This window comes from Macaca mulatta, chromosome 13, assembly GCF_049350105.2.
Source record: "Macaca mulatta isolate MMU2019108-1 chromosome 13, T2T-MMU8v2.0, whole genome shotgun sequence".
Taxonomy (NCBI): domain Eukaryota; kingdom Metazoa; phylum Chordata; class Mammalia; order Primates; family Cercopithecidae; genus Macaca; species Macaca mulatta.
In genome coordinates this window covers 36,937,364-36,965,322 of record NC_133418.1, presented here as the reverse complement: position 1 = coordinate 36,965,322, position 27,959 = coordinate 36,937,364, and positions in this window count along the sequence as shown.

The following is a 27,959-nucleotide window of genomic DNA, read 5'->3' as shown; positions in this document are numbered from 1 at the left end:
TGAGATGATTTCACAGAACACAAAGAAGTTTCTCAGAAAGCTTCTTTCTCTTTGTTATCGGAGGATATTTCCTTTGGCCCTATAGTCATCAAAGGGATCCGAAATATCTGTTCTCAGATTCCACAGAAATAAGGCTAGGAAAGAGATACACGAAATGCAGATGTAACTGTGTGAGATGAATTTACAGAACACTAAGCAGTTTCTCAGAAAGCTTCTTTCCAGATTTCATCTGAGGATATTTCCTTTTTCACCATAGCCCTCTATGGGCTTCCAAATATCACTTTGCCAATTCCACAAGAACTGTCTTAGCGAAAGGCTTCTTGAGGGCAAAGCTGTAACTCTGTGAGATGATTTCACAGAACACAGAGAATTTTCTCAGAAAGCTTCTTTCTCTTTGACATCGGAGGATATTTCCTTTGGCCCTATAGTCTTCAAAGGGATCCGAAATATCTGTTCTCAGATTCCACAGAAATAAGGCTAGCAAAGAGATCCACGAAATACAGATGTAACTCCGTGAGATGAATTAACAGAACACTAAGCAGTTTCTCAGAAAGCTTCTTTCCAGATTTTATCTGAGGATATTTCCTTTTTCACCGTATCCCTCCATGGGCTTCCAAATAGCACTTTGCCAATTCCACAAGAAATGTCTTAGCGAAAGGCTGCTTTAAGGGAAAGCTGTAACTCTGTGAGATGATTTCACAGAACACAAGGAAGTTTCTCAGAAAGCTTCTTTCTCTTTGTTATCGGAGGATATTTCCTTTGGCCCAATAGTCTTCCAAGGGATCCGAAATATCTGTTCTCAGAATCCACAGAAATAAGGCTAGCACAGAGATCCACGAAATACAGATGTAACTCTGTGAGATGAATTAACAGAACACTAAGCAGTTTCTCAGAAAGCTTCTTTCCAGATTTCATCTGAGGATATTTCCATTTTCACCATAGCCCTCTATGGGCTTCCAAATATCACTTTTCCATTTCCACAAGAACTGTCTTAGCGAAAAGCTTCTTGAGGGGAAAGCTGTAACTCTGTGAGATGATTTCACAGAACACAAAGAAGTTTCTCAGAGAGCTTCTTACTCTTTGTTATCGGAGGATATTTCCTTTGGCCCTGTAGTCTGCAAAAGGATCCGAAATATCTGTTCTCAGATTCCATAGAAATAAGGCTAGCGAAAGATCCACGAAATAGAGATGTAACTCTGTGACTGGAAGTCACATATCACAGAGCAGTTTCTCATAATGCTTCTTTCCAGATTTCATCTGAGGATATTTCCATTTTCACCATAGCCCTCTATGGACTTCCAAATATCACTTTGCCAATTACACAAGAACTGTCCTAGCGAAATGCTTCTTGAGGGGAAAGCTGTAACTCTGTGAGATGATTTCACAGAACGCAAAGAAGTTTCTCAGAAAGCTTCTTTCTCTTTGTTATCAGAGGATATTTCCTTTGGCCCTGTAGTCTTCAAAGGGATCCGAAATATCTGTTCTCAGATTCCACAGAAATAAGGCTACCAAGAGATCCACGAAATACAGATGTAACTCTGTGAGATGAATTAACAGAACACTAAGCAGTTTCTCAGAAAGCTTCTTTCCAGATTTCATTTGAGGATATTTCCATTTTCACCACAGCCCTCTATGGCTTCCAAATATCACTTTGCCATTTCCACAAGAACTGTCTAAGCGAAAGGCTTCTTCAGGGGAAATCTGTAACTCTGTGAGATGATTTCACAGAACACAAAGAAGTTTTTCAGAAAGCTTCTTTCTCTTTGTTATCGGAGGATATTTCCTTTGGCCTTATCGTCTTCAAAGGGATCCGAAATATCTGTTCTCAGATTCCACAGAAATAAGGCTATCAAAGAGATCTACGAAATACAGATGTAACTCTGTTGGATGAATTAACAGAACACTAAGCAGTTTCTCAGAAAGCTTCTTTCCAGATTTCATCTGAGGATATTTCCTTTTTCACCATAGCCCTCTATGGGCTTTCAAATATCACTTTGCCAATTCCACAAGAACTGTCTCAGCGAAAGGCTGCTTGAGGGGAAAGCTGTAACTCTGTGAGATGATTTCACAGAACACAAAGAAGTTTCTCAGAAAGCTTCTTTCTCTTTGTTATCGGAGGATATTTCCTTTAGTCCTCTAGTCTTGCAAGGGATCCGAAATATGTGTTCTCAGATTCCACAGAAATAAGGCTAGCAAAGAGATCCACGAAATACAGATGCAACTCTGTGAGATGAATTAACAGAACACTAAGCAGTTTCTCAGAAATCTTCTTGCCAGATTTCATCTGAGGATATTTCCTTTTGCACCATAGCCCTCTATGGGCTTCCAAATATCACTTTGCCAATTCCACAAGAACTGTCTTAGCGAAAGGCTTCTAGAGGGAAAAGCTGTTACTCTGTGAGATGATTTCACAGAACACAAAGAAGTTTCTCAGAAAGCTTCTTTATCTTTGTTATCGGAGGATATTTCCTTTGGCCCTATATTCTTCCAAGGGATCCAAAATATCTGTTCTCAGATTACACAGAAATAAGGCTAGCAAAGAGTTCCACGAAATACAGATGTAACTCTGTGAGATGAATTAACAGAACACTAAGCAGTTTCTCAGAAATCTTCTTTCCAGATTACATCTGATGATATTTCCATTTTCACCATAGCCCTCTATGGGCTTCCAAATATCCCTTTGCCAATTCCACAAGAACTGTCTTAGCGAAAGGCTTCTTGAGGGGAAAGCTGTAACTATGTGAGATGATTTCACAGAACACAGAGAAGTTTCTCAGAAAGCTTCTTTCTCTTTGATATCGGAGGATATTTCCTTTGGCCCTATAGTCTTCAAAGGGATCCGAAATATCTGTTCTCAGATTCCACATAAATAAGGCTAGCAAAGGTTCCACGAAATACAGATGTAACTCCGTGAGATGAATTAACAGAACACTAAGCAGTTTCTCAGAAAGCTTCTTTTCAGATTTTATCTGAGGATATTTCCTTTTTCACCGTATCCCTCCATGGGCTTCCAAATAGCACTTTGCCAATTCCACAAGAAATGTCTTAGCGAAAGGCTGCTTGAAGGGAAAGCTGTAACTCTGTGAGATGATTTCACAGAACACAAGGAAGTTTCTCAGAAAGCTTCTTTCTCTTTGTTATCGGAGGATATTTCCTTTGGCCCAATAGTCTTCCAAGGGATCCGAAATATCTGTTCTCAGAATCCACAGAAATAAGGCTAGCACAGAGATCCACGAAATACAGATGTAACTCTGTGAGATGAATTAACAGAACACTAAGCAGTTTCTCAGAAAGCTTCTTTCCAGATTTCATCTGAGGATATTTCCATTTTCACCATAGCCCTCTATGGCTTCCAAATATCACTTTGCCATTTCCACAAGAACTGTCTTAGCGAAAAGCTTCTTGAGGGGAAAGCTGTAACTCTGTGAGATGATTTCACAGAACACAAAGAAGTTTCTCAGAGAGCTTCTTTCTCTTTGTTATCGGAGGATATTTCCTTTGGCCCTGTAGTCTGCAAAAGGATCCGAAATATCTGTTCTCAGATTCCATAGAAATAAGGCTAGCAAAAGATCCACGAAATAGAGATGTAACTCTGTGACTGGAAGTCACATATCACAGAGCAGTTTCTCATAATGCTTCTTTCCAGATTTCATCTGAGGATATTTCCATTTTCACCATAGCCCTCTATGGACTTCCAAATATCACTTTGCCAATTACACAAGAACTGTCCGAGCGAAATGCTTCTTGAGGGGAAAGCTGTAACTCTGTGAGATGATTTCACAGAACGCAAAGAAGTTTCTCAGAAAGCTTGTTTCTCTTTGTTATCAGAGGATATTTCCTTTGGCCCTATAGTCTTCAAAGGGATCCGAAATATCTGTTCTCAGATTCCACAGAAATAAGGCTACCAAGAGATCCACGAAATACAGATGTAACTCTGTGAGATGAATTAACAGAACACTAAGCAGTTTCTCAGAAAGCTTCTTTCCAGATTTCATTTGAGGATATTTCCATTTTCACCACAGCCCTCTATGGCTTCCAAATATCACTTTGCCATTTCCACAAGAACTGTCTAAGCGAAAGGCTTCTTCAGGGGAAATCTGTAACTCTGTGAGATGATTTCACAGAACACAAAGAAGTTTCTCAGAAAGCTTCTTTCTCTTTGTTATCGGAGGATATTTCCTTTGGCCTTATCGTCTTCAAAGGGATCCGAAATATCTGTTCTCAGATTCCACAGAAATAAGGCTATCAAAGAGATCAACGAAATACAGATGTAACTCTGTTGGATGAATTAACAGAACACTAAGCAGTTTCTCAGAAAGCTTCTTTCCAGATTTCATCTGAGGATATTTCCTTTTTCACCATAGCCCTCTATGGGCTTTCAAATATCACTTTGCCAATTCCACAAGAACTGTCTCAGCGAAAGGCTGCTTGAGGGGAAAGCTGTAACTCTGTGAGATGATTTCACAGAACACAAAGAAGTTTCTCAGAAAGCTTCTTTCTCTTTGTTATCGGAGGATATTTCCTTTGGTCCTCTAGTCTTGCAAGGGATCCGAAATATGTGTTCTCAGATTCCACAGAAATAAGGCTAGCAAAGAGATCCACGAAATACAGATGCAACTCTGTGAGATGAATTAACAGAACACTAAGCAGTTTCTCAGAAATCTTCTTGCCAGATTTCATCTGAGGATATTTCCTTTTGCACCATAGCCCTCTATGGGCTTCCAAATATCACTTTGCCAATTCCACAAGAACTGTCTTAGCGAAAGGCTTCTAGAGGGAAAAGCTGTTACTCTGTGAGATGATTTCACAGAACACAAAGAAGTTTCTCAGAAAGCTTCTTTATCTTTGTTATCGGAGGATATTTCCTTTGGCCCTATAGTCTTCCAAGGGATCCAAAATATCTGTTCTCAGATTACACAGAAATAAGGCTAGCAAAGAGTTCCACGAAATACAGATGTAACTCTGTGAGATGAATTAACAGAACACTAAGCAGTTTCTCAGAAAGCTTCTTTCCAGATTTCATCTGAGGATATTTCCATTTTCACCATAGCCCTCTATGGGCTTCCAAATATCCCTTTGCCAATTCCACAAGAACTGTCTTAGCGAAAGGCTTCTTGAGGGGAAAGCTGTAACTATGTGAGATGATTTCACAGAACACAGAGAAGTTTCTCAGAAAGCTTCTTTCTCTTTCTTATCGAAAGATATTTCCTTTGTCCCTATAGTCTTCAAAGGGATCCGAAATATCTGTTCTCAGATTCCACAGAAATAAGTCTAGCAAAGAGATCCACGAAATAGAGATGTAACTCTGTGAGATCAATTAACAGAACACTAAGCAGTTTCTCAGAAAGCTTCTTTCCAGATTTCTTCTGAGGATATTTCCATTTTCCCCATGGCCCACCATGGGCTTCCAAATATCAGTTTGCCAATTCCACAAGAACTGTCTTAGCGAAAGGCTTCTTGAGGGGAAAGCTGTAACTCTGTGAGATGATTTCACACAACAGAAAGAAGTTTCCAGAAAGCTTCTTTCTCTTTGTTATCGGAGGATATTTCCTTTGGCCCAATAGTCTTCCAAGGGATACGAAATATCTGTTCTCAGATTCCACCGAAATAAGGCTAGCAAAGAGATCCACGAAATACAGATGTAACTCTGTGAGATGAATTAACAGAACATTAAGCAGTTTCTCAGAAAGCTTCTTTCCAGATTTCATCTGAGGATATTTCCATTTTCACCATAGCCCTCTATGGCTTCCAAATATCACTTTGCCATTTCCACAAGAACTGTCTTAGCGAAAAGCTTCTTGAGGGGAAAGCTGTAACTCTGTGAGATGATTTCACAGAACACAAAGAAGTTTCTCAGAGAGCTTCTTTCTCTTTGTTATCGGGGGATACTTCCTTTGGCCCTGTAGTCTGCAAAAGGATCCGAAATATCTGTTCTCAGATTCCATAGAAATAAGGCTAGCAAAAGATCCACGAAATAGAGATGTAACTCTGTGACTGGAAGTCACATATCACAGAGCAGTTTCTCATAATGCTTCTTTCCAGATTTCATCTGAGGATATTTCCTTTTTCAGCATAGCCCTCTATGGGCTTCCAAATATCACTTTGCCAATTCCACACGAACTGTCTTAACGAAAGGCTTCTTGAGGGGAAAGCTGTAACTCTGTGAGATGATTTCACAGAACACAAAGAAGTTTCTCAGAAAGCTTCTTTCTCTTTGTTATCGGACGATATTTCCTTTGGCCATATAGTCTGCAAAGGGATCCGAAATATCTGTTCTCAGATTCCACAGAAATCAGGCTAGCTAAGAGATCCACGAAATACAGATGTAACTCTGTGAGATGAAATAGCAGAACACTAAGCACTTTCTCAGAAAGCTTCTTTACAGATTTCAGCTCTGGATATTTCCTTTTTCACCATAGCCCTCTATGGACTTCCAAATATCACTTTGCCATTTCCACAAGAACTGTCTTAGGGAAAGGCTTCTTGAGGGGAAAGCTGTAACTCTGTGAGACGATATCACAGAACACAAAGAAGTTTCTCAGAAAGCTTCTTTCTCTTTGTTATCGGAAGTTATTTCCTTTGGCCCTATAGTCTTCAAAGGGATCCGATATATCTGTTCTCAGATTGCATAGAAATAAGGCTAGCAAAGAGATCTACGAAATACAGATGTAACTCTGTGAGTGGAAGTTACATATCACAGAGCAGTTTCTCAGAAAGCTTCTTTCCATATTTCATCTGAGGATATTTCCTTTTTCACAATTGCCCTCTAGGGGCTTCCAAATATCACTTTGCCAATTCCACAAGAACTGTCTTAGCGAAAGGCTTCTTGAGGGGAAAGCTGTAACTCTGTGAGATGATTTCACACAACAGAAAGAAGTTTCCAGAAAGCTTCTTTCTCTTTGTTATCGGAGGATATTTCCTTTGGCCCAATAGTCTTCCAAGGGATACGAAATATCTGTTCTCAGATTCCACCGAAATAAGGCTAGCAAAGAGATCCACGAAATACAGATGTAACTCTGTGAGATGAATTAACAGAACATTAAGCAGTTTCTCAGAAAGCTTCTTTCCAGATTTCATCTGAGGATATTTCCATTTTCACCATAGCCCTCTATGGCTTCCAAATATCACTTTGCCATTTCCACAAGAACTGTCTTAGCGAAAAGCTTCTTGAGGGGAAAGCTGTAACTCTGTGAGATGATTTCACAGAACACAAAGAAGTTTCTCAGAGAGCTTCTTTCTCTTTGTTATCGGGGGATACTTCCTTTGGCCCTGTAGTCTGCAAAAGGATCCGAAATATCTGTTCTCAGATTCCATAGAAATAAGGCTAGCAAAAGATCCACGAAATAGAGATGTAACTCTGTGACTGGAAGTCACATATCACAGAGCAGTTTCTCATAATGCTTCTTTCCAGATTTCATCTGAGGATATTTCCTTTTTCAGCATAGCCCTCTATGGGCTTCCAAATATCACTTTGCCAATTCCACACGAACTGTCTTAACGAAAGGCTTCTTGAGGGGAAAGCTGTAACTCTGTGAGATGATTTCACAGAACACAAAGAAGTTTCTCAGAAAGCTTCTTTCTCTTTGTTATCGGACGATATTTCCTTTGGCCATATAGTCTGCAAAGGGATCCGAAATATCTGTTCTCAGATTCCACAGAAATCAGGCTAGCTAAGAGATCCACGAAATACAGATGTAACTCTGTGAGATGAAATAGCAGAACACTAAGCACTTTCTCAGAAAGCTTCTTTACAGATTTCAGCTCTGGATATTTCCTTTTTCACCATAGCCCTCTATGGACTTCCAAATATCACTTTGCCATTTCCACAAGAACTGTCTTAGGGAAAGGCTTCTTGAGGGGAAAGCTGTAACTCTGTGAGACGATATCACAGAACACAAAGAAGTTTCTCAGAAAGCTTCTTTCTCTTTGTTATCGGAAGTTATTTCCTTTGGCCCTATAGTCTTCAAAGGGATCCGATATATCTGTTCTCAGATTGCATAGAAATAAGGCTAGCAAAGAGATCTACGAAATACAGATGTAACTCTGTGAGTGGAAGTTACATATCACAGAGCAGTTTCTCAGAAAGCTTCTTTCCATATTTCATCTGAGGATATTTCCTTTTTCACAATTGCCCTCTAGGGGCTTCCAAATATCACTTTGCCAATTCCACAAGAACTGTCTTAGCGAAAGGCTTCTTGAGGGGAAAGTTGTAACTCTGTGAGATGATTTCACAGAACACAAAGAAGTTTCTCAGAAAGCTTCTTTCTCTTTGTTATCGGAGGATATTTCCTTTGGCCCTATAGTATTCCAAGGGATCCAAATTATCTGTTCTCAGATTCCACAGAAATAAGGCTAGCAAAGACTTCCAGGAAATACAGATGTAACTCTGTGAGATGAATTAACAGAACACTAAGCAGTTTCTCAGAAAGCTTCTTTCCAGATATCTTCTGACGATATTTCCTTTTTCACCATAGCCCTCTAAGGGCTTCCAATATCACTTTGCCAATTCCACAAGAACTGTCTTAGCGAAAGGCTTCTTGAGGAGAAAGCTGTAACTCTGTGAGATGATTTCACAGAACACAAAGAAGTTTCTCAGCAAGCTTCTTTCTCTTTGTTATCGGAGGATATTTCCTTTGGCCCTATAGTCTTCAAAGCGATCCGAAATATCTGTTCTCTGATTCCACAGAAATAAGGCTAGCCAAGAGATCCAGGAAATACAGATGTAATTCTGTGAGATGAATTAACAGAATACTAAGCACTTGTTCACAAAGCTTCTTTCCAGATTTCATCTGAGGATATTTCCTTTTTAACCATAGCCCTCTCTGGGCTTCCAAATATCACTTTGCCAATTCCACAAGAACTGTCTTAGCGAAAGGCTTCTTGAGGGGAAAGCTGTAACTCTGTGAGATGATTTCGCAGAACACAAAGAAGTTTCTCAGAAAGCTTCTTTCTCTTTGTTATCGGAGGATATTTCCTTTGGCAATAGAGTCTTCAAAGGGATCCGAAATATCTGTTCTCAGATTCCACCGAAATAAGGCTAGCAAAGAGATCCACGAAATACAGATGTAACTCTCTGAGATGAATTAACAGAACACTAAGCAGTTTCTCAGAAAGCTTCTTTCCAGATTTCATCAGAGTATATTTCCTTTTTCACCATAGCCCTCTAGGGGCTTCCAAATATCACTTTGCCAATTCCACAAGAACTGTCTTAGTGAAAGGCTTCTTGAGGGGAGAGCTGTAACTCTGTGAGATGATATCACAGAACACAAAGAAGTTTCTCAGAAACCTTCTTTCTCTTTGTTATCGGAGGATATTTCCTTTGGCCTTATAGTCTTCAAAGGGATCCGAAATATCTGTTCTCAGATTCCACAGAAATAAGGCTATCAAAGAGATCCACGAAATACAGATGTAACTCTCTGAGATGAATTAACAGAACACTAAGCAGTTTCTCAGAAAGCTTCTTTCCAGATTTCATCAGAGTATATTTCCTTTTTCACCATAGCCCTCTAGGGGCTTCCAAATATCACTTTGCCAATTCCACAAGAACTGTCTTAGTGAAAGGCTTCTTGAGGTGAAAGCTGTAACTCTGTGAGATGATTTCACAGAATACAAAGAAGTTTCTCAGAAAGCTTCTTTCTCTTTGTTATCGGAGGATATTTCCTTTGGTCCTATTGTCTTCCAAGGGATCCGAAATATCTGTTCTCAGATTCCACAGAAATAGGGCCAGCAAAGAGATCCACTAAATACAGATGTAACTCTCTGAGATGAACTAACAGAACACTAAGCAGTTTCTCAGAAAGCTTCTTTCCAGATTTCTTCTGAGGATATTTCCTTTTTCAGCATAACCTTCTACGGGCTTCCAAATATCACTTTGCCAATTCCAGAAGAACTGTCTTAGCGAAAGGCTTCTTGAGGGGAAAGCTGTAACTCTGTGAGATGATTTCACAGAACACAAAGAAGTTTCTCAGAAAGCTTCTTTCTCTTTGTTATCGGAGGATATTTCCTTTGGCCCTATAGTCTAGAAGGAATCCGAAATATCTGTTCTCAGATTCCACAGAAATTGGGCTAGCAAAGAGATCCATGAAATACAGATGGAACTCTGTGAGATGAATTAACAGAACACTAAGCACTTTCTCAGAAAGCTTCTTTCCAGATTTCATCTGAGGATATTTCCTTTTTCACCATTGCCCTCTATGGGCTTCAAATATCACTTTGCCAATTCCACAAGAACTGTCTTAGCGAAAGGCTTCTTGAGGGGCAAGCTGTAACTCTGTGAGATGATTTCACCGAACACAAAGAAGTTTCTCAGAAAGCTTCTTTCTCTTTGTTATCGGAGGATAGTTCCTTTGGCCCTATAGTCTTCAAAGGGATCCGAAATATCTGTTCTCAGAATCGACAGAAATAAGGCTAGCAAAGATATCCACGAAATACAGATGTAACTCTGTGAGATGAATTAACAGAACATTAAGCAGTTTCTCAGAAAGCTTCTTTCCAGATTTCATCTGACGATATTTCCTTTTTCACCATAGCCCTCTATGGGCTTCCAAATATCACTTTGCCAATTCCACAAGAACTGTCTCAGCGAAAGTCTCCTTGAGGGGAAAGCTGTAACTCTGTGAGATGATTTCACAGAACACAAAGAAGTTTCTCAGAAATCTTCTTTCTCTTTGTTATCGGAGGATATTTCCTTTGGCCCTATAGTCTTCAAAGGGATCCGAAATATCTGTTCTCAGATTCCACAGAAATAAGGCTAGCAAAGAGATCCACGAAATACAGATGAACCTCTCTGAGAAGAATTAACAGAATACTAAGCAGTTTCTCAGAAAGCTTCTTTCCAGATTTCATCTGAGGATAATTCCTTTTTCACCATAGCCCTCTAGGGGCTTCCAAATATCACTTTGCCAATTCCACAAGAACTGTCTTAGCGAAAGGCTTCTTGAGGTGAAAGCTGTAACTCTGTGAGATGATTTCACAGAATACAAAGAAGTTTCTCAGAAAGCTTCTTTCTCTTTGTTATCGGAGGATATTTCCTTTGGTCCTATACTCTTCCAAGGGATCCGAAATATCTGTTCTCAGATTCCACAGAAATAAGGCTAGAAAAGAGATCCACTAAATACATATGTAACTCTGTGAGATGAATTAACAGAAGACTAAGCAGTTTCTCAGAAATCTTCTTTCCAGATTTCATCTGAGGATATTTCCTTTATCACCACAGCCCTCTATGGGCTTCCAAATATCACTTTGCCAATTGCACAAGAACTGTCTTATCGAAAGGCTTCTTGAGGGGAAAGCTGTAACTCTGTGAGATGATTTCACAGAACACAAAGAAGTTTCTCAGAAAGCATCTTTCTCTTTGTTATCGGAGGATATTTCCTTTGGCAATATAGTCTTCATAGGGATCCGAAATATCTGTTCTCAGATTCCACAGAAATAAGGCTAGCAAAGGTTCCACGAAATACAGATGTAACTCCGTGAGATGAATTAACAGAACACTAAGCAGTTTCTCAGAAAGCTTCTTTCCAGATTTTATCTGAGGATATTTCCTTTTTCACCGTATCCCTCCATGGGCTTCCAAATAGCACTTTGCCAATTCCACAAGAAATGTCTTAGCGAAAGGCTGCTTGAAGGGAAAGCTGTAAGTCTGTGAGATGATTTCACAGAACACAAGGAAGTTTCTCAGAAAGCTTCTTTCTCTTTGTTATCGGAGGATATTTCCTTTGGCAATATAGTCTTCATAGGGATCCGAAATATCTGTTCTCAGATTCCACAGAAATAAGGCTAGCAAAGGTTCCACGAAATACAGATGTAACTCCGTGAGATGAATTAACAGAACACTAAGCAGTTTCTCAGAAAGCTTCTTTCCAGATTTTATCTGAGGATATTTCCTTTTTCACCGTATCCCTCCATGGGCTTCCAAATAGCACTTTGCCAATTCCACAAGAAATGTCTTAGCGAAAGGCTGCTTGAAGGGAAAGCTGTAAGTCTGTGAGATGATTTCACAGAACACAAGGAAGTTTCTCAGAAAGCTTCTTTCTCTTTGTTATCGGAGGATATTTCCTTTGGCCCAATAGTCTTCCAAGGGATCCGAAATATCTGTTCTCAGAATCCACAGAAATAAGGCTAGCACAGAGATCCACGAAATACAGATGTAACTCTGTGAGATGAATTAACAGAACACTAAGCAGTTTCTCAGAAAGCTTCTTTCCAGATTTCATCTGAGGATATTTCCATTTTCACCATAGCCCTCTATGGCTTCCAAATATCACTTTGCCATTTCCACAAGAACTGTCTTAGCGAAAAGCTTCTTGAGGGGAAAGCTGTAACTCTGTGAGATGATTTCACAGAACACAAAGAAGTTTCTCAGTGAGCTTCTTTCTCTTTGTTATCGGAGGATATTTCCTTTGGCCCTGTAGTCTGCAAAAGGATCCGAAATATCTGTTCTCAGATTCCATAGAAATAAGGCTAGCAAAAGATCCACGAAATAGAGATGTAACTCTGTGACTGGAAGTCACATATCACAGAGCAGTTTCTCATAATGCTTCTTTCCAGATTTCATCTGAGGATATTTCCATTTTCACCATAGCCCTCTATGGACTTCCAAATATCATTTTGCCAATTACACAAGAACTGTCCGAGCGAAATGCTTCTTGAGGGGAAAGCTGTAACTCTGTGAGATGATTTCACAGAACGCAAAGAAGTTTCTCAGAAAGCTTGTTTCTCTTTGTTATCAGAGGATATTTCCTTTGGCCCTATAGTCTTCAAAGGGATCCGAAATATCTGTTCTCAGATTCCACAGAAATAAGGCTACCAAGAGATCCACGAAATACAGATGTAACTCTGTGAGATGAATTAACAGAACACTAAGCAGTTTCTCAGAAAGCTTCTTTCCAGATTTCATTTGAGGATATTTCCATTTTCACCACAGCCCTCTATGGCTTCCAAATATCACTTTGCCATTTCCACAAGAACTGTCTAAGCGAAAGGCTTCTTCAGGGGAAATCTGTAACTCTGTGAGATGATTTCACAGAACACAAAGAAGTTTCTCAGAAAGCTTCTTTCTCTTTGTTATCGGAGGATATTTCCTTTGGCCTTATCGTCTTCAAAGGGATCCGAAATATCTGTTCTCAGATTCCACAGAAATAAGGCTATCAAAGAGATCAACGAAATACAGATGTAACTCTGTTGGATGAATTAACAGAACACTAAGCAGTTTCTCAGAAAGCTTCTTTCCAGATTTCATCTGAGGATATTTCCTTTTTCACCATAGCCCTCTATGGGCTTTCAAATATCACTTTGCCAATTCCACAAGAACTGTCTCAGCGAAAGGCTGCTTGAGGGGAAAGCTGTAACTCTGTGAGATGATTTCACAGAACACAAAGAAGTTTCTCAGAAAGCTTCTTTCTCTTGTTATCGGAGGATATTTCCTTTGGTCCTCTAGTCTTGCAAGGGATCCGAAATATGTGTTCTCAGATTCCACAGAAATAAGGCTAGCAAAGAGATCCACGAAATACAGATGCAACTCTGTGAGATGAATTAACAGAACACTAAGCAGTTTCTCAGAAATCTTCTTGCCAGATTTCATCTGAGGATATTTCCTTTTGCACCATAGCCCTCCATGGGCTTCCAAATATCACTTTGCCAATTCCACAAGAACTGTCTTAGCGAAAGGCTTCTAGAGGGAAAAGCTGTTACTCTGTGAGATGATTTCACAGAACACAAAGAAGTTTCTCAGAAAGCTTCTTTATCTTTGTTATCGGAGGATATTTCCTTTGGCCCTATAGTCTTCCAAGGGATCCAAAATATCTGTTCTCAGATTACACAGAAATAAGGCTAGCAAAGAGTTCCACGAAATACAGATGTAACTCTGTGAGATGAATTAACAGAACACTAAGCAGTTTCTCAGAAAGCTTCTTTCCAGATTTCATCTGAGGATATTTCCATTTTCACCATAGCCCTCTATGGGCTTCCAAATATCCCTTTGCCAATTCCACAAGAACTGTCTTAGCGAAAGGCTTCTTGAGGGGAAAGCTGTAACTATGTGAGATGATTTCACAGAACACAGAGAAGTTTCTCAGAAAGCTTCTTTCTCTTTCTTATCGGAAGATATTTCCTTTGTCCCTATAGTCTTCAAAGGGATCCGAAATATCTGTTCTCAGATTCCACAGAAATAAGTCTAGCAAAGAGATCCACGAAATAGAGATGTAACTCTGTGAGATCAATTAACAGAACACTAAGCAGTTTCTCAGAAAGCTTCTTTCCAGATTTCTTCTGAGGATATTTCCATTTTCCCCATGGCCCACCATGGGCTTCCAAATATCAGTTTGCCAATTCCACAAGAACTGTCTTAGCGAAAGGCTTCTTGAGGGGAAAGCTGTAACTCTGTGAGATGATTTCACACAACAGAAAGAAGTTTCCAGAAAGCTTCTTTCTCTTTGTTATCGGAGGATATTTCCTTTGGCCCAATAGTCTTCCAAGGGATACGAAATATCTGTTCTCAGATTCCACCGAAATAAGGCTAGCAAAGAGATCCACGAAATACAGATGTAACTCTGTGAGATGAATTAACAGAACACTAAGCAGTTTCTCAGAAAGCTTCTTTCCAGATTTCATCTGAGGATATTTCCATTTTCACCATAGCCCTCTATGGCTTCCAAATATCACTTTGCCATTTCCACAAGAACTGTCTTAGCGAAAAGCTTCTTGAGGGGAAAGCTGTAACTCTGTGAGATGATTTCACAGAACACAAAGAAGTTTCTCAGAGAGCTTCTTTCTCTTTGTTATCGGAGGATATTTCCTTTGGCCCTGTAGTCTGCAAAAGGATCCGAAATATCTGTTCTCAGATTCCATAGAAATAAGGCTAGCAAAAGATCCACGAAATAGAGATGTAACTCTGTGACTGGAAGTCACATATCACAGAGCAGTTTCTCATAATGCTTCTTTCCAGATTTCATCTGAGGATATTTCCTTTTTCAGCATAGCCCTCTATGGGCTTCCAAATATCACTTTGCCAATTCCACACGAACTGTCTTAACGAAAGGCTTCTTGAGGGGAAAGCTGTAACTCTGTGAGATGATTTCACAGAACACAAAGAAGTTTCTCAGAAAGCTTCTTTCTCTTTGTTATCGGACGATATTTCCTTTGGCCATATAGTCTGCAAATGGATCCGAAATATCTGTTCTCAGATTCCACAGAAATCAGGCTAGCTAAGAGATCCACGAAATACAGATGTAACTCTGTGAGATGAAATAGCAGAACACTAAGCACTTTCTCAGAAAGCTTCTTTACAGATTTCAGCTCTGGATATTTCCTTTTTCACCATAGCCCTCTATGGACTTCCAAATATCACTTTGCCATTTCCACAAGAACTGTCTTAGGGAAAGGCTTCTTGAGGGGAAAGCTGTAACTCTGTGAGACGATATCACAGAACACAAAGAAGTTTCTCAGAAAGCTTCTTTCTCTTTGTTATCGGAAGTTATTTCCTTTGGCCCTATAGTCTTCAAAGGGATCCGATATATCTGTTCTCAGATTGCATAGAAATAAGGCTAGCAAAGAGATCTACGAAATACAGATGTAACTCTGTGAGTGGAAGTTACATATCACAGAGCAGTTTCTCAGAAAGCTTCTTTCCATATTTCATCTGAGGATATTTCCTTTTTCACAATTGCCCTCTAGGGGCTTCCAAATATCACTTTGCCAATTCCACAAGAACTGTCTTAGCGAAAGGCTTCTTGAGGGGAAAGTTGTAACTCTGTGAGATGATTTCACAGAACACAAAGAAGTTTCTCAGAAAGCTTCTTTCTCTTTGTTATCGGAGGATATTTCCTTTGGCCCTATAGTATTCCAAGGGATCCAAATTATCTGTTCTCAGATTCCACAGAAATAAGGCTAGCAAAGACTTCCAGGAAATACAGATGTAACTCTGTGAGATGAATTAACAGAACACTAAGCAGTTTCTCAGAAAGCTTCTTTCCAGATATCTTCTTACGATATTTCCTTTTTCACCATAGTCCTCTAAGGGCTTCCAATATCACTTTGCCAATTCCACAAGAACTGTCTTAGCGAAAGGCTTCTTGAGGAGAAAGCTGTAACTCTGTGAGATGATTTCACAGAACACAAAGAAGTTTCTCAGCAAGCTTCTTTCTCTTTGTTATCGGAGGATATTTCCTTTGGCCCCATAGTCTTCAAAGCGATCCGAAATATCTGTTCTCTGATTCCACAGAAATAAGGCTAGCCAAGAGATCCAGGAAATACAGATGTAATTCTGTGAGATGAATTAACAGAATACTAAGCACTTGTTCACAAAGCTTCTTTCCAGATTTCATCTGAGGATATTTCCTTTTTAACCATAGCCCTCTCTGGGCTTCCAAATATCACTTTGCCAATTCCACAAGAACTGTCTTAGCGAAAGGCTTCTTGAGGGGAAAGCTGTAACTCTGTGAGATGATTTCGCAGAACACAAAGAAGTTTCTCAGAAAGCTTCTTTCTCTTTGTTATCGGAGGATATTTCCTTTGGCAATAGAGTCTTCAAAGGGATCCGAAATATCTGTTCTCAGATTCCACCGAAATAAGGCTAACAAAGAGATCCACGAAATACAGATGTAACTCTCTGAGATGAATTAACAGAACACTAAGCAGTTTCTCAGAAAGCTTCTTTCCAGATTTCATCAGAGTATATTTCCTTTTTCACCATAGCCCTCTAGGGGCTTCCAAATATCACTTTGCCAATTCCACAAGAACTGTCTTAGTGAAAGGCTTCTTGAGGGGAGAGCTGTAACTCTGTGAGATGATATCACAGAACACAAAGAAGTTTCTCAGAAACCTTCTTTCTCTTTGTTATCGGAGGATATTTCCTTTGGCCTTATAGTCTTCAAAGGGATCCGAAATATCTGTTCTCAGATTCCACAGAAATAAGGCTATCAAAGAGATCCACGAAATACAGATGTAACTCTCTGAGATGAATTAACAGAACACTAAGCAGTTTCTCAGAAAGCTTCTTTCCAGATTTCATCAGAGTATATTTCCTTTTTCACCATAGCCCTCTAGGGCCTTCTAAATATCACTTTGCCAATTCCACAAGAACTGTCTTAGTGAAAGGCTTCTTGAGGTGAAAGCTGTAACTCTGTGAGATGATTTCACAGAATACAAAGAAGTTTCTCAGAAAGCTTCTTTCTCTTTGTTATCGGAGGATATTTCCTTTGGTCCTATTGTCTTCCAAGGGATCCGAAATATCTGTTCTCAGATTCCACAGAAATAGGGCCAGCAAAGAGATCCACTAAATACAGATGTAACTCTCTGAGATGAACTAACAGAACACTAAGCAGTTTCTCAGAAAGCTTCTTTCCATATTTCATCTGAGGATATTTCCTTTTTCACAATTGCCCTCTAGGGGCTTCCAAATATCACTTTGCCAATTCCACAAGAACTGTCTTAGCGAAAGGCTTCTTGAGGGGCAAGCTGTAACTCTGTGAGATGATTTCACCGAACACAAAGAAGTTTCTCAGAAAGCTTCTTTCTCTTTGTTATCGGAGGATAGTTCCTTTGGCCCTATAGTCTTCAAAGGGATCCGAAATATCTGTTCTCAGAATCGACAGAAATAAGGCTAGCAAAGATATCCACGAAATACAGATGTAACTCTGTGAGATGAATTAACAGAACATTAAGCAGTTTCTCAGAAAGCTTCTTTCCAGATTTCATCTGACGATATTTCCTTTTTCACCATAGCCCACTATGGGCTTCCAAATATCACTTTGCCAATTCCACAAGAACTGTCTCAGCGAAAGTCTCCTTGAGGGGAAAGCTGTAACTCTGTGAGATGATTTCACAGAACACAAAGAAGTTTCTCAGAAATCTTCTTTCTCTTTGTTATCGGAGGATATTTCCTTTGGCAATATAGTCTTCAAAGGGATCCGAAATATCTGTTCTCAGATTCCACAGAAATAAGGCTAGCAAGGAGATCCACGAAATACAGATGTAACTCCGTGAGATGAATTTACAGAACACTAAGCAGTTTCTCAGAAAGCTTCTTTCCAGATTTCATCTGAGGATATTTCCTTTTTCACCGTATCCCTCCATGGGCTTCCAAATAGCACTTTGCCAATTCCACAAGAAATGTCTTAGCGAAAGGCTGCTTGAAGGGAAAGCTGTAACTCAGTGAGATGATTTCACAGAACACAAGGAAGTTTCTCAGAAAGCTTCTTTCTCTTTGTTATCGGAGGATATTTCCTTTGGCCCAATAGTCTTCCAAGGGATCCGAAATATCTGTTCTCAGAATCCACAGAAATAAGGCTAGCAAAGAGATCCACGAAATACAGATGTAACTCTGTGAGATGAATTAACAGAACACTAAGCAGTTTCTCAGAAAGCTTCTTTCCAGATTTCATCTGAGGATATTTCCATTTTCACCATAGCCCTCTATGGCTTCCAAATATCACTTTGCCATTTCCACAAGAACTGTCTTAGCGAAAAGCTTCTTGAGGGGAAAGCTGTAACTCTGTGAGATGATTTCACAGAACACAAAGAAGTTTCTCAGAGAGCTTCTTTCTCTTTGTTATCGGAGGTTATTTCCTTTGGCCCTGTAGTCTGCAAAAGGATCCGAAATATCTGTTCTCAGATTCCATAGAAATAAGGCTAGCAAAAGATCCACGAAATAGAGATGTAACTCTGTGACTGGAAGTCACATATCACAGAGCAGTTTCTCATAATGCTTCTTTCCAGATTTCATCTGAGGATATTTCCTTTTTCAGCATAGCCCTCTATGGGCTTCCAAATATCACTTTGCCAATTCCACACGAACTGTCTTAAAGAAAGGCTTCTTGAGGGGAAAGCTGTAACTCTGTGAGATGATTTCACAGAACACAAAGAAGTTTCTCAGAAAGCTTCTTTCTCTTTGTTATCGGAGGATATTTCCTTTGGCCATATAGTCTGCAAAGGGATCCGAAATATCTGTTCTCAGATTCCACAGAAATAAGGCTAGCAAAGAGATGCACGAAATACAGATGTAACTCTGTGAGATGAATTAACAGAACACTAAGCAGTTTCTCAGAAAGCTTCTTTCCAGATTTCATCTGAGGATATTTCCTTTTTCACCATAGCCCTCTATGGACTTCCAAATATCACTTTGCCAATTACACAAGAACTGTCCTAGCGAAATGCTTCTTGAGGGGAAAGCTGTAACTCTGTGAGATGATTTCACAGAACGCAAAGAAGTTTCTCAGAAAGCTTGTTTCTCTTTGTTATCAGAGGATATTTCCTTTGGCCCTATAGTCTTCAAAGGGATCCGAAATATCTGTTCTCAGATTCCACAGAAATAAGGCTACCAAGAGATCCACGAAATACAGATGTAACTCTGTGAGATGAATTAACAGAACACTAAGCAGTTTCTCAGAAAGCTTCTTTCCAGATTTCATTTGAGGATATTTCCATTTTCACCACAGCCCTCTATGGCTTCCAAATATCACTTTGCCATTTCTACAAGAACTGTCTAAGCGAAAGGCTTCTTGAGGGGAAATCTGTAACTCTGTGAGATGATTTCACAGAACACAAAGAAGTTTCTCAGAAAGCTTCTTTCTCTTTGTTATCGGAGGATATTTCCTTTGGTCCTCTAGTCTTGCAAGGGATCCGAAATATGTGTTCTCAGATTCCACAGAAATAAGGCTAGCAAAGAGATCCACGAAATACAGATGCAACTCTGTGAGATGAATTAACAGAACACTAAGCAGTTTCTCAGAAATCTTCTTGCCACATTTCATCTGAGGATATTTCCTTTTTCACCATAGCCCTCTATGGGCTTCCAAATATCACTTTGCCAATTCCACAAGAACTGTCTTAGCGAAAGGCTTCTAGAGGGAAAAGCTGTTACTCTGTGAGATGATTTCACAGAACACAAAGAAGTTTCTCAGAAAGCTTCTTTATCTTTGTTATCGGAGGATATTTCCTTTGGCCCTATAGTCTTCCAAGGGATCCAAAATATCTGTTCTCAGATTACACAGAAATAAGGCTAGCAAAGAGTTCCACGAAATACAGATGTAACTCTGTGTGATGAATTAACAGAACACTAAGCAGTTTCTCAGAAATCTTCTTTCCAGATTTCATCTGATGATATTTCCATTTTCACCATAGCCCTCTATGGGCTTCCAAATATCACTTTGCCAATTAAACAAGAACTGTCTTAGCGAAAGGCTTCTTGAGGGGAAAGCTGTAGCTATGTGAGATGATTTCACAGAACACAGAGAAGTTTCTCAGAAAGCTTTTTTCTCTTTCTTATCGGAAGATATTTCCTTTGTCACTATAGTCTTCAAAAGGATCCGAAATATCTGTTCTCAGATTCCACAGAAATAAGTCTAGCAAAGAGATCCACGAAATAGAGATGTAACTCTGTGAGATCAATTAACAGAACACTAAGCAGATTCTCAGAAAGCTTCTTTCCAGATTTCTTCTGAGGATATTTCCATTTTCCCCATGGCCCACCATGGGCTTCCAAATATCAGTTTGCCAATTCCACAAGAACTGTCTTAGCGAAAGGCTTCTTGAGGGGAAAGCTGTAACTCTGTGAGATGATTTCACAGAAAAGAAAGAAGTTTCCAGAAAGCTTCTTTCTCTTTGTTATCGGAGGATATTTCCTTTGGCCCAATAGTCTTCCAAGGGATACGAAATATCTGTTCTCAGATTCCACCGAAATAAGGCTAGCAAAGAGATCCACGAAATACAGATGTAACTCTGTGAGATGAATTAACAGAACACTAAGCAGTTTCTCAGAAAGCTTCTTTCCAGATTTCATCTGAGGATATTTCCATTTTCACCATAGCCCTCTATGGTTTCCAAATATCACTTTGCCATTTCCACAAGAACTGTCTTAGCGAAAAGCTTCTTGAGGGGAAAGCTGTAACTCTGTGAGATGATTTCACAGAACACAAAGAAGTTTCTCAGAGAGCTTCTTTCTCTTTGTTATCGGAGGATATTTCCTTTGCCCCTGTAGTCTGCAAAAGGATCCGAAATATCTGTTCTCAGATTCCATAGAAATAAGGCTAGCAAAAGATCCACGAAATAGAGATGTAACTCTGTGACTGGAAGTCACATATCACAGAGAAGTTTCTCATAATGCTTCTTTCCAGATTTCATCTGAGGATATTTCCTTTTTCAGCATAGCCCTCTATGGGCTTCCAAATATCACTTTGCCAATTCCACACGAACTGTCTTAACGAAAGGCTGCTTGAGGGGAAAGCTGTAACTCTGTGAGATGATTTCACAGAACACAAAGAAGTTTCTCAGAAAGCTTCTTTCTTTTTGTTATGGGAGGATATTTCCTTTGGCCATATAGTCTGCAAAGGGATCCGAAATATCTGTTCTCAGATTCCACATAAATAAGGCTAGGAAAGAGATGCACGAAATACAGATGTAACTCTGTGAGATGAATTAACAGAACACAAAGCATTTTGTAGGAAAGCTTCTTTCCAGATTTCATCTGAGGATATTTCCTTTTTCACCATAGCCCTCTATGGACTTCCAAATATCACTTTGCCAAATACACAAGAACTGTCCTAGCGAAATGCTTCTTGAGGGGAAAGCTGTAACTCTGTGAGATGATTTCACAGAACAGAAAGAAGTTTCCAGAAAGCTTCTTTCTCTTTGTTATCGGAGGATATTTCCTTTGGTCCTATAGTCTTCCAAGGGATACGAAATATCTGTTCTCAGATTCCACCGAAATAAGGCTAGCGAAGAGATCCACGAAATACAGATGTAACTCTGTGAGATGAATTAACAGAACACTAAGCAGTTTCTCAGAAAGCTTCTTTCCAGATTTCATCTGAGGATATTTCCATTTTCACCATAGCCCTCTATGGTTTCCAAATATCACTTTGCCATTTCCACAAGAACTGTCTTAGCGAAAAGCTTCTTGAGGGGTAAGCTGTAACTCTGTGAGATGATTTCACAGAACACAAAGAAGTTTCTCAGAGAGCTTCTTTCTCTTTGTTATCGGAGGATATTTCCTTTGCCCCTGTAGTCTGCAAAAGGATCCGAAATATCTGTTCTCAGATTCCATAGAAATAAGGCTAGCAAAAGATCCACGAAATAGAGATGTAACTCTGTGACTGGAAGTCACATATCACAGAGCAGTTTCTCATAATGCTTCTTTCCAGATTTCATCTGAGGATATTTCCTTTTTCAGCATAGCCCTCTATGGGCTTCCAAATATCACTTTGCCAATTCCACACGAACTGTCTTAACGAAAGGCTTCTTGAGGGGAAAGCTGTAACTCTGTGAGATGATTTCACAGAACACAAAGAAGTTTCTCAGAAAGCTTCTTTCTCTTTGTTATGGGAGGATATTTCCTTTGGCCATATAGTCTGCAAAGGGATCCGAAATATCTGTTCTCAGATTCCACAGAAATAAGGCTAGCAAAGAGATGCACGAAATACAGATGTAACTCTGTGAGATGAATTAACAGAACACTAAGCAGTTTCTCAGAAAGCTTCTTTCCAGATTTCATCTGAGGATATTTCCTTTTTCACCATAGCCCTCTATGGACTTCCAAATATCACTTTGCCAATTACACAAGAACTGTCCTAGCGATATGCTTCTTGAGGGGAAAGCTGTAACTCTGTGAGATGATTTCACAGAACAGAAAGAAGTTTCCAGAAAGCTTCTTTCTCTTTGTTATCGGAGGATATTTCCTTTGGTCCTATACTCTTCAAAGGGATCCAAAATATCTGTTCTCAGTTTCCTCAGAAATAAGGCTAGCAAAGAGATCCACGAAATACAGATGTAACTCTGTGAGATGAATTAACAGAACACTAAGCAGTTTCTCAGAAAGCTTCTTTCCAGATTTCTTCTGACGATATTTCCTTTTTCAGCATAGCCCTCTATGGGCTTCCAAATATCACTTTGCCAATTCCACAAGAACTGTCTTAGCGAAAGGCTTCTTGAGGAGAAAGCTGTAACTCTGTGAGATGATTTCACAGAACACAAAGAAGTTTCTCAGAAAGCATCTTTCTCTTTGTTATCGGAGGATATTTCCTTTGGCCCTATAGTCTTTAAAGGGATCCGAAATATCTGTTCTCAGATTCCACAGAAATAAGGCTAGCAAAGAGATCCACGAAATACAGATGTAATTTTGTGAGATGAATTAACAGAACACTAACCACTTTCTCACAAAGCTTCTTTCCAGATTTCATCTGAGGATATTTCCTTTTTCACCATAGCCCTCTATGGGCTTCCAAATATCACTTTGCCAATTCCACAAGAACTGTCTTAGCGAAAGGCTTCTTGAGGTGAAAGCTGTAACTCTGTCAGATGATTTCACAGAACACAAAGAAGTTTCTCAGAAAGCTTCTTTCTCTTTGTTATCGGAGGATATTTCCTTTGGTCCTATAGTCTTCCAAGGGATCCGAAATATCTGTTCTCATATTCCACAGAAATAAGGCTAGAAAAGAGATCCACTAAATACAGATGTAACTCTGTGAGATGAATTAAGAGAAGACTAAGCAGTTTCTCAGAAATCTTCTTTCCAGATTTCATCTGAGGATATTTCCTTTTTCTCCACAGCCCTCTATGGGCTTCCAAATATCACTTTGCCAATTGCACAAGAACTGTCTTAGCGAAAGGCTTCTTGAGGGGAAAGCTGTAACTCTGTGAGATGATTTCACAGAACACAAAGAAGTTTCTCAGAAAGCATCTTTCTCTTTGTTATCGGAGGATATTTCCTTTGGCAATATAGTCTTCATAGGGATCCGAAATATCTGTTCTCAGATTCCACAGAAATAAGGCTAGCAAAGAGATCCACGAAATACAGATGTAACTCTCTGAGATGAACTAACAGAACACTAAGCAGTTTCTCAGAAAGCTTCTTTCCAGATTTCATCTGAGGATATTTCCTTTTTCACTATAGCCCTCTATTGGCTTCCAAATATCACTTTGCCAATTCCACAAGAACTGTCTTAGCGAAAGGCTTCTTGAGGGGAAAGCTTAACTCTGTATGATGATTTCACAGAACACAAAGAAGTTTCTCAGAAAGCTTCTTTCTCTTTGTTATCGGAGGATATTTCCTTTGGCCCTATAGTCTTCCAAGGTATCCGAAATATCTGTTCTCAGATTCCACAGAAATAAGGCTACCAAAGAGATCCACGAAATACCGATGTAACTCTGTGACATGATTTACAGAACACTAAGCAGTTTCTCAGAAATCTTCTTTCCAGATTTCATCTGAGGATATTTCCTTTTTTACCATAGCCCTCTATCGGCTTCCAAATATCACTTTGCCAATTCCACAAGAACTGTCGTAGCGAAAGTCTTCTTGAGGGGAAAGCTGTAACTCTGTGAGATGATTTCACAGAACACAAAGAAGTTTCTCAGAAAGCTTCTTTCTCTTTGTTATCAGAGGATATTTCCTTTGGCCCTATAGTCTTCAAAGGGATCCGAAATATCTGTTCTCAGATTCCACAGAAATAAGGCTACCAAAGAGATCCACGAAATACAGATGGAACTCTGTGAGATGAATTAGCAGAACACTAAGCACTTTCTCAGAAAGTTTCTATCCAGATTTCATCTGAGGATATTTCCTTTTTCACCATTGCCCTCTATGGGCTTCAAATATCACTTTGCCAATTCCACAAGAACTGTCTTAGCGAAAGGCTTCTTGAGGGGAAACCTGTAACTCTGTGAGATGATTTCACAGAACACAAAGAAGTTCTTCAGAAAGCTTCTTTCTCTTTGTTATCGGAGGATATTTCCTTTGGCCCTATAGTCTTCAAAGGGATCCGAAATATCTGTTCTCAGAATCCACAGAAATAAGGCTAGCAAAGAGATCCACGAAATACAAATGTAATTCTGTGAGATGAATTAACAGAACACTAAGCAGTTTCTCAGAAAGCTTCTTTCCAGATTTCATCTGAGGATATTTCCTTTTTCACCATAGCCCTCTATGAGCTTCCAAATATCACTTTGCAATTCCACAAGAACTGTCTCAGCGAAAGTCTTCTTGAGGGGAAAGCTGTAACTCTGTGAGATGATTTCACAGAACACAAAGAAGTTTCTCAGAAAGCTTCTTTCTCTTTGTTATCGGAGGATATTTCCTTTGGCCCTATAGTCTTCCAATGGATCCGAAATATCTGTTCTCAGATTCCACAGAAATAAGGCTAGCAAAGAGATCCACGAAATACAGATGTAACTCTCTGAGAAGAATTAACAGAACACTAAGCAGTTTCTCAGAAAGCTTCTTTTCAGATTTCATCTGAGGATATTTCCTTTTTCACCATAGCCCTCTATGGACTTCCAAATATCACTTTGCCAATTCAACAAGAACTGTCTTAGCGAAAGGCTTCTTGAGGGGAAAGCTGTAACTCTGTTAGATGATTTCACAGAACACAGAGAAGTTTCTCAGAAAGCTTCTAACTCATTCTTATCGGAAGAAATTTCCTATGTCCCTATAGTCTTCAAAGGGATCCGAAATATCTGTTCTCAGATTCCACAGAAATAAACCTAGCAAAGAGATCCACGAAATACAGATGTAACTCTGTGAGATGAATTAAGAGAACACTAAGCAGTTTCTCAGAAAGCTTCTTTCCAGATTTCATCTGACGATATTTCCTTTTTCACAATAGTCCTCTAAGGGCTTCCAAATATCACTTTGCCAATTCCACAAGAACTGTCTTAGCGAAAGGCTTCTTGAGGGGGAAGCTGGATCTCTGTGAGATGAATTCACCAAATACAAAGAAGTTTCTCAGAAAGCTTCTTTCTCTTTGTTATCGGAGGATATTTCCTTTGGCCCTGTAATCTTCAAAGGGATCCGAAATATCTGTTCTCAGTTTCCACAGTAATAAGGCTAGCAAAGAGATCCACGAAATACAGATGTAACTCTGTTAGATGAATTAACAGAACACTAAGCAGTTTCTCAGAAATCTTCTTTCCCGATTTCATCTGAGGATATTTCCTTTTTAACCATAGCTCTCTATGGACTTCCAAATATCACTTTGCCAATTCCACAAGAACTGTCTTGGCGAAAGGCTTCTTGATGGGAAAGCTGTAACTCTGTGAGATGATTTCACAGAACACAAAGAAGTTTCTCAGAAAGCTTCTTTCTCTTTGTTATCGGAGGATATTTCCTTTGGCCCTATAGTCTTCAAAGGGATCCGAAATATCTGTTCTCAGATTCCACAGAAATAAGGCTAGCAAAGAGATCCACGAAATACAGATGTAACTCTGTGAGATGAATTAATAGAACACTAAGCAGTTTCTCAGAAAGCTTCTTTCCAGATTTCATCTGAGGATATTTCCTTTTTCACCATAGCCCTCTAAGGGCTTCCAAATATCACTTTGCCAATTCCACAAGAACTGTCTTAGCGAAAGGCTTCTTGAGGGGAAACGTGTAACTCTGTGAGATGATTTCACCGAACACAAAGAAATTTCTCAGAAAGCTTCCTTCTCTTTGTTATCGGAGGATATTTCCTTTGGCCCTATAGTCTTCCAAGGGATCCGAAATATCTGTTCTCAGATTCCACAGAAATAAGGCTAGCAAAGAGATCCACGAAATACAGATGTAAATCTCAGAGATGAATTAACAGAACAGTAGCACTTTCTCAGAAAGCTTCTTTCCAGATTTCACCTGAGGATGTTTCCTTTTTCACCATAGCCCTCTATGGGCTTCCAAATATCACTTTGCCAATTCCACAAGAAATGTCTTAGCGAAAGGCTTCTTGAGGTGAAAGCTGTAACTCTGTGAGATGATTTCTCAGAACACAAAGAAGTTTCTCAGAAAGCTTCTTTCTCTTTATTATCGGAGGATATTTCCTTTGGCCCTATCTTCTTCAAAGGGATCCGAAATATCTGTTCTCAGAACCCACAGAAATAAGGCTAGCAAAGAGATCCACGAAAAACAGATGTAACTCTGTGAGATGAATTAACAGAACACTAAGCAGTTTCTCATAAAGCTTCTTTCCAGATTTCATCTGACGATATTTCCTTTTTCAGCATCGCCCTCTATGGGCTTCCAAATGTCACTTTGCCAATTGCACAAGAACTGTCTTAGCGAAAGGCTTCTTGAGGGGAAAGCTGTAACTCTGTGAGATGATTTCACAAAATACAAAGAAGTTTCTCAGAAAGCTTCTTTCTCTTTGTTATCGGAGGATATTTCCTTTGGCCCTATAATCTTCCAAGGGATCCGAAATATCTGTTCTCAGATTCCACAGAAATAAGGCTAGCAAAGAGATCCACGAAAAACAGATGTAACTCTGTGAGATGAATTAACAGAACACTAAGCAGTTTCTTATAAAGCTTCTTTCCAGATTTCATCTGACGATATTTCCTTTTTCACCATCGCCCTCTATGGGCTTCCAAATGTCACTTTGCCAATTCCACAAGAACTGTCTTAGCGAAAGTCTCCTTGAGGGGAAAGCTCTAACTCTGTGAGATGATTTCACAAAATACAAAGAAGTTTCACAGAAAGCTTCTTTCTCTTTGTTATCGGAGGATATTTCCTTTGGCCCTATAATCTACCAAGGGATCCGAAATATCTGTTCTCAGATTCCACAGAAATAAGGATACCAAAGAGATCCACGAAATACAGATGTAACTCTCTGAGATGAATTAACAGAACAATAAGCAGTTTCTCAGAAAGCTTCTTTCCAGATTTCATCTGAGGATATTTCCTTTTTCACCATAGAACTCTAAGGGCTTCCAAATATCACTTTGCCAATTACACAAGAACTGTCTTAGCGAAAGGCTTCCTGAGGTGAAAGCTGTAACTCTGTGAGATGATTTCACAGAATACAAAGAAGTTTCTCAGGTAGCTTCTTTCTCTTTGTTATCGGAGGATATTTCCTTTGGCCCTATAATCTTCAAAGGGATCCGAAATATCTGTTCTCAGTTTCCACAGAAATAAGTCTAGCAAAGAGATCCACGAAATACAGATGTAACTCTGTGAGATGAATTAACAGAACACCAAGCAGTTTCTCAGAAATCTTCTTTCC